Consider the following 8,371-nt stretch of genomic DNA (forward strand, 5'->3'; position numbering starts at 1 on the left):
GCTGAATATGTGGCAGCTACAGTAGCAGCATGTCAAGCAGTGTGGATGAGAAGAATGTTGAGAAGCTTAGGCCAAGAGCAGGCAAAAGCGACAGTGATCTTTTGTGACAATAGCTCAGCTATTGCATTGTCAAAGAATTCAGTGTTTCATAAGAGAACGAAACACATTGATACCAGGTTTCACTACATCAGAGAATTGGTGAACAATGGAGAAATTGTCCTAGAACATTGCAGGACTCAGGAACAGGTAGCAGACATCTTGACAAAGCCATTGGATCAGAAAAGCTTTGAATTTTTGAGAAAGTGTCTCGGTATGACCGAATGCCCAGCTGTTGAAATTAAAGGGGAGTGTTGAAATCTAATTTCAACACAGCCGTACGCTCCCCAAAACCGCCAGCAAAAACCACAAACCGGTTTAAAGATTTCTCGGACCGCCTACCTGCAGAGAATGGTTTTCGTACACAAGGGCCCGAGAAAATGTGGAGCTGACACGTGGTTCAGCCCTGACGTAACACAACGTCATTTTCTCGGAGGTTAACGTTCAGCACTTGTTGGTCTTCCGATATGGTTATCCACCGTCGGATCTGCTTCACTTTCCTCCGCCGTTGATCACCTGGAGTTGCATACGGACCCACATCAATTTAATGTTTTGCGTGGAGTAAAAGACTTATGGTTTGACCGCCGAATGAAAGAATTTAATGAATTTATGTGCTGTTCGTAGTTTTTAGGTAGATGCTTTTAATAATGTTATGGGCACGTAAGTTTTGTATGTAAAAAAGGAATGGCACATTTAAAGAGAGGTATGGTCGTTTTTATGTAATGTAATATTTAAAAGAGGGAGGTCATATATTTGTTTTGTTGAGTGTGTTGACTTTTTTTTTATGTATGGCACACGGGAGGTAAATGGAATGTGTTCGCAGCAGCGAAAAGAAGAACCAGAGGCTGTATGCACAGCAGTGCACAAATGTCTTTTGTAATGTTTTTGTGAGGCATAGTAAAACAGAGGTGTAAGAAAAACCATGTGTGGTTTTGCAAATGCATAAAGAAAATGGTGGAGCGAATTTTGTAAGCCTGTGTAAGTTTTGCTTTTACAGCAGTATGTAAAATTGTTTTACACCAGTAAATGTGAATGGAGGTTTTACAGCAGTAAATGTTAATGGGAATTTTTCCAGCAGTGTAAATTCTCATATGGAGACACAGTGAATGTTTTTTTTGTTTTAATGAATATAAATATTTTATGGTGAAATCCTCTGTTCCTCAGTGAATTTTTTTTTAAGTCTTCTGTGTGCACAAAAGATCCTGGAGCAAAAGAAACAGAGCATTGCCTCTGTGTGTTTGAATATTTGGTTTTTGGTATTTTCCCCATCAAAAATTCCCAACATAGCTAGACTCCTTAATCAAAAAGCTAGTGTTGGTGCATTGATGACACCAGGTCCTTCACGATTCAGGCTTACTGGCACTATGGGTTTGTAGCTTGGTTAAATGCTAACAAACTGCAGTGGGTAGACTGAGTATGCATTCTAGATTAGAAGGGCGTGTATCACAAGAGTAGGGATGATTGGTGTTTGAACCAAAACAAGAAATCGGATGCCTGTGGAAAGAAACATCTCTTTAACAAGGCTACAGACTAGTCGGCCTGCCTTCGAAGTATGGTTGTTTCATGTTATGCATAGTATATGTGAGGTAGTCACTTTAACTGCATGGCTATGAGGTAGCTAGCGAAATAATTTCGCTGAGAGGGGCGCAAATATTCTCATAAGGTTTTAATTCATTAAAAGGTACATAATTAAGTAGCACAATTTTAATTTTATTTTCTTTCCATTTTTTTGTTTGGTTAGGTTAGGAGTTCACTTTTTTTTTACACAAAGAAATACGTTAATAGTTCAAGACTTCGATATATCTAGGTGAAAGTCTGTACTGATTATCATCAAGTAGAATGGTTTTCCTTAAATAATAAATCTATGAGAAAAACCTATATTCATAAATAATATTTAATCATAATTGTTTTCATTATTAATTTAACAACTAAATTATAATAATTTTGATGCACTACAAAATTAACTTTATATAATAAAAAACAACTTATTATTATTTCTATTCTTGCTCACTGCAAAACTAACTTGTTTTGTATTCCAATTAAATTTGGTTTATTATATTGCATTGAATCTCTGTTTTTTAATGTTTTTATTTACCATTTAACAAACTGACATACTTCTACAATTATCTCTTTCAGGAACTGTTAGTGAATTGATGAAATTATCATTATGACACCTCATAATTTGTGTTTCTGGTAATATCTTATAATGGAGTTCAGTTTTATTATTTATATATATATATATATTAAATATGTGTTTTATTATAGAGATTAAATTTTAATAATAAAATTTTATTTAAAATGTTTTTTTAATAAAAAAAATCTTATAGCACAATTTAATATTTAAATTTATCATAATTTTAAAATATAATTATATATAAATAGGTATTTGTATTAATATCATAATTTTAAAATATAATTATATATAAATAGGTATTTGTATTAAAAAACTCATAATTCATTTCATTATACTTTTTTATATATGTAAAGTCAGAAGAGTTTTAAAGTTAAGAGATAAAGGAGAATTGACTTTGTAATTGGAATGAATTGGGAATTTATCCACAAAACTTGTGGAGAGGTCCTTTAGTAGTGCCTTAAAATGGTAATAATGGCCACATAATTTTATCTCACACATGAATAGCTAGCACTTCTTAAATTTAAACTCTAAGTAAATTGCTAGAAATTATGTGAGTTTGGGAGCAATTTATAACATGTTCCAATACCCTTTTTGATAGAACCATTATTATTTGTCTGTTCTAAGTTTACAATAATTGAGATCAATTCAAAAACTTGTTTTACTTCTGCATTGTGATATTATTTGTTAGTATAAGTATGTTCTATGTTTACAATAATTGACATCAATTCAAAAACTTGTTCTACTTCTGCATTGTGATAGATCAATTCAAAAACTTGTTTTACTTCTGCATTGTGATGCATGTTGTATTCAATTATATGTTATACATTATTTTTCTTCTTTTTCTCCAAAATATACATTATACTTAATTTTTGCTTAAGTTTAATTTGACATTCTTCTTTAATATTTCTTTATCATTGTCATCATCATTTGGGTTTTTCTCTACATCCGTACCACTCATTGAATGTATCTATCTCTATAAGATCGAAAGAAATATCTTTATTTTCTTTCATATCCTCTTCTACTACTATAAAAACTTCAAAAACTCAAATGGTTTCCTTGATATTTTTAATTCCTTCTATTATTGTAGCAGTCATGGATTTTCCATTCTTAATTTCATCTTCATCACACTTGGGCTTTGCAAGGCACTCTTAAAGAAATGTGAATTCAACCTCATAATCAAATTCAACATTCATACTATGTTCTTCTTACAAATTGTTGCTGCTACAAAAGTGGTTTCAATTTCATCATTTAAATATGTTTCTTCATTTTCTTCGCCATGTTCATGCTCTACATCTTATACAAAATCAATTTTTTATTTTTTATTTTGTTCAAAACTTTATGTAGTGTTCAATACAACTACATTCTCCATTTTTTGTAGTCTTATGCTTTAGCATGGTCTTCCACCATATTTCTTATTATTACCCCAATGTCAAAATATTCCACTTCTTATTACATAACAATAGCTTCCTCACTTCTAATGCTTTGTGGTTTAGCTTTGATGGTGATTAGTGTTACTCCCCTTTCATGATACGCCATCTCTAAAAGCCTTCTAGAATAAGAAGCAATGTTGCTACATCATCCCGTCATCCTTAGTATTTAATATAAGTTGAACTCTTTAATCTTGTGTCATGGCCTTACTCAACTTAAAGGCTCTTCAAATCTATTCAACAAAATATTCCATAATTCTACATAATTTAGTTCTCATCTTAATAACCAAAAAAATGATAATTTTTTTTATTAAAATGCATAATAAAAAATAAAAATAAAAAAAATTCTCTCCTTATCTTATTATTAATTTATTTTATATATATTGTAAATAACTCTTAAAACATCTAAATAATTTCTTGAAAACTATCCGACATCCTATAAATTTCTTAAATACCCACCAAAAAAAATACAATTAATTTTTAAAAATTCTCCGGTCGCTTTTTACCTTAATCTGCCCGTTCAAAAAAAATCAAATTTCCATCTCCCACTTACGTTGTCGACATAAGTCCAACATCCATGCCTAATTTAACACTATGTAGAAAAAGACATTTAATAAATAAATTTGTCTCACATTACCCAAATGAATTGGGGGGGAATACTTTTATTCAAGCTTGTAGTGATTGATACTTCGATGGTGGCTCACAGTAACTTATGACTGTAGCTTTGTTTGAAATTACACCGGCTTCACCTGAAACCTCGATTTCGGCTCCACCCTTAATATGACAACGACTTCGCTCTCTCCAACAAATGCCGAGTACTCTCTGGTGAGCAACGATTAACAGTTTATTGGGGAAACAACACTCCAAACAACCGGAGGAAAACGACTGTTCTCAACAGTTAGTGTATGACTATAGCGAGAGAAAAACTTTTAACCGTGCAATGATTCCGTTACTCTTGATATGGTTGCTCTTTCTGGCAGAGCAGCTCAAGGGACAACAACAGCGGCCGCTCCGTGCTCACTACGACTAGGGTTCTTTATGAATGGTTCACTCCATCGACTATTCAAATTGCGGGGAATTGCCGCTGTGCAAAAGGCACAACTAGGGATTTTTAAATGGCAGTAGGTCTGCGAACCCTTTTAGAAATCGAGAGATGAGGAGGAGTGCTTATGCACACAACAAATCATATTATAATATTTTTATTCATCATAATAGTTATGGTTGGGAATTTCTGATCATTCCAAATAAAACTGAAAAACAGAACAATACTCTGTTTTAACACAACGGAAATAAAAATTGTTTGTGGAATACGGTGTTTCAGCAATGCAGTTTCGTTAGTTGCTGTTTGCAGTGTTTTAGCAACGCTGAAACTGGTGTTTCAGCAACGCAAAAAAAACTTGTATTCATTAACAATAAACTAACTGTTACAAAAACATCTTCCTCAAATAGAGGGATTTTCACAAAAGATTATACTGAAGAGCATCTTCCTCTTGACAGAGGGATTACATCAGGAACGCTTCAGTTCCACAAACCAATTTTTCACTATCTCAGAAAATTACAGTTTCAGCACTGCTGCGTGTTACAAAAAGACTCTCTATCATTCTTCTAACTTTCGAAAGAACTGTTGTTCATTACATTTATATGTTAAAACATATTTGACTTTAAACAATAAGATAATAAAAATATTTTCTAAAGCTTGTCTGCGTATTGAATGCAGCAAGCGGTGATGCCTTTTGAAGAAATGAAGTTTAATGCTGAAAATTTAATGCACATTAATGTGCAAAATATCAAGCACGACTTTGAGGCATCCAACAGTCTGGAATATCTACAGCAAATCATATTTCTGTCTAGCTGTTTATGTTGCAGCTGGAATTAAATTCCAACACTCCCCCTTAATTTCAACTGCTGGGTTTTTCTGCATACCCAGGCATTTCCTGAAATGATCAAAACTTTTCTTTCCCAATGGTTTTGTCAAGATGTCAACGAATTGATCCTCTGTTTTGCAGTGCTGCAAAACAATTTCACCATTGTTAACCAATTCACGTATGAAGTGATATTTGGTGTCTATGTACTTTGTCCTTTTATGAAAAACAAAGTTTTTAGACAATGCTATCGCTGAGCTATTGTCATAGTAAATGGTTGTGCCCTTTTCTTGTTCATGACACAAATCTTTGAGAACTCTTCTCATCCACATTGCTTGGCATGCTGCTGCTATTGTTGCCACATACTCTACCTCTGTTGTTGACAAAGACACAACTGGTTGCTTCTTGGAAGCCTATGAGATGGCTCCCGATCCCATATGAAACACATATCCCAATGTACTTTTCCTATCATCAACACTTTCAGCCCAATCACTGTTAGTGTAACCTGTCAACATGAAACTTTCAGAAGAGGAGTATAAGATACCAAACCCCTTCGTTCTATTCACATACCTTAGAATCCTCTTGGCTGCCTGCCAATGAGTCTCTTTCGGTTTTTCCATAAATCTGGAGATTAAACTCACAGCGTGCATAATGTCCGGCCTAGTTGTAGTCAAGTACATAAGGCTGCCAACTATGCTCTTGTACAATTTTGGATCAAAATCCTTGCTGCTGTCTTCTTTGGTCAATTTCAACTCCATTACAGTTGGAGCCACAGCTGCCTTGCTGTTCTGCATGTTAAATCTCTTCAACACTGTTTCTACATATTTAACTTGAGAAATGAAAACACCATTTTCACTTGGTCTACTTCAATTCCAAGAAAATATCTTAAGAAGCCCAAGTCAGTCATTTCAAATTCACTTTTCATGACTGCTTTAAAATTAGCAATGAGAGAAGCATCATTGCTAGTAAAAATCAAATCATCTACATATAAAACAACAATAAGCATTTTACCGTCATTCTCCTTTATGTAGAGTGTGGGTTCACCATCACACTTATCAAACCCATTCTCAATCAAATAAGCATCTATTCTGCTGTACCATGCTCTTGGAGCTTGCTTCAGCCCATAAAGAGCCTTCTTCAGTTTGCAGACTTTATGCTCTTGGCCTTCAACTTCATAGCTTGGAGGTTGTTCAACATAAACCTCTTCTTTTAACACTCCATTCAGGAATGCGGATTTAACATCCATCTGATAAATCTTCCATTTGTGTTGTGCCGCAATAGACAACACTGTTCTGACTGTTTCCATCCTTGCTACTAGTGCAAAGGTTTCATCATAGTCTTTGCCTTGTTGCTGCGTGTAGCCTTTCACAACAAGTCTTGCTTTGTGCCTGTCAATCTTGCCTTAAGCATTGCTTTTGGTCTTATAGACCCACTTAACTCCAATAGCATCTTTGCCTTCAGGGAGGTCCACTAACTCCCATGTTTTACTCTTCTCAATTGCACCAATTTCTTCATTCATTGCTTTAATCCATTTATCTTCATTTACAACATCTTCAAAATGAACTGGGTCATCAACATGACAATACAAAGTGAATAATGAATTCAGACTAGTATTGTTACTTACCTCTCCTTGTTCATAAATCTCATTCAGATTTCTGAATCTTGGTCTTCTTGGTGTGCTTGGAGTTCCATCCGAACTTGAGGGTATTTCTGATCCCTGTGCTGTGCTTGGAGAAGCACTTCCTTGACTTCTCAAGGCTGTTCGAATTCCAGCTTGTGGTGTGGTTTGTTGTACTTGCTGTGGTGGAGGAGGAGCCACTAAGGAAGGATTATTTGCTGCTGTCCCTTCCTCTTCTTCTTCGTGAGACACAATTGTCTTCACATTCACTGTCTTCTCTAAGCTTCCATCCCAAGCTTCATCTTCAATGAACTGCACATCTCTGCTTACTATTAATTTCTTGGTGGGTGGATTATAGAGTTTGTATGCTTTTGACTCATCACAATAGCCAATAAAGACACACTTCTCTCCCTTACTGTCAAGCTTCTTCCTTAGCTGATCCGGTACATGTGCATATGCTACACAACCAAATACTCTCATGTGAGTGACAGTTTGCTTTTGACCACTCCATGCTTCTTCTGGTATTTTGTTCATGATAGCTTTAGTTGGGCATCTATTCAAGATGTAAACCACGCAAATGACAGCTTCTGCCCAATACTCATGCGGCAAGTGTTTTGCCTTCAGCATACTTCTGACCATGTCAAGAATGGTCCTATTCTTCCTTTCAGCAACACTGTTTTGCTGAGGTGTATACCTCGTGGTGAACTGCTTTTGTATGCCATTCTCTCTGCAAAAACGCAGAAAGTCTTTGGAGATGTACTCTCCTCCTCTATCTGTTTTGAGCACTTTGATATAATGCACACACTGCTTCTCAACAAGAGTTTTGAAGTGGCGAAATTTCTCAAACACTTCACTCTTCTGTTTCAGCATATACACCCATGTCTTTCTGGTGTAATCATCAATGAAAGTTAAAACATATTTATTTCCAGCAAATGATGGTATTTGCATCGGTCCACACATATCAAAGTGAACAATTTCCAAGGGTGCTTTTGCCCTTATACTCTTTCCTGCTGGAAAGCTTTCTTTATGTTGCTTGCCCAAGATGCAGCCTTCACAAAGGCTGTCTGGTTTCTTGATCAATGGCAATCCCTTTACCATTCCCTTTCTGTGCAACAAGCCTCTGAAATTGAGATGTCCAAATCTCAAGTGCCACAACCAATTCTCATCTTTCACTTGTTCCTGAAAGACCTCTTGTGTTACAGTTGCAATAGTTTTTCCTTCCTTCAAATCTGCC

The sequence above is a fragment of the Pinus tabuliformis genome, chromosome 4_1, assembly GCF_031772625.1.
Source record: "Pinus tabuliformis cultivar Carrire ecotype Pingquan chromosome 4_1, CPIR1, whole genome shotgun sequence".
NCBI classification, from domain to species: Eukaryota; Viridiplantae; Streptophyta; class Pinopsida; order Pinales; family Pinaceae; genus Pinus; species Pinus tabuliformis.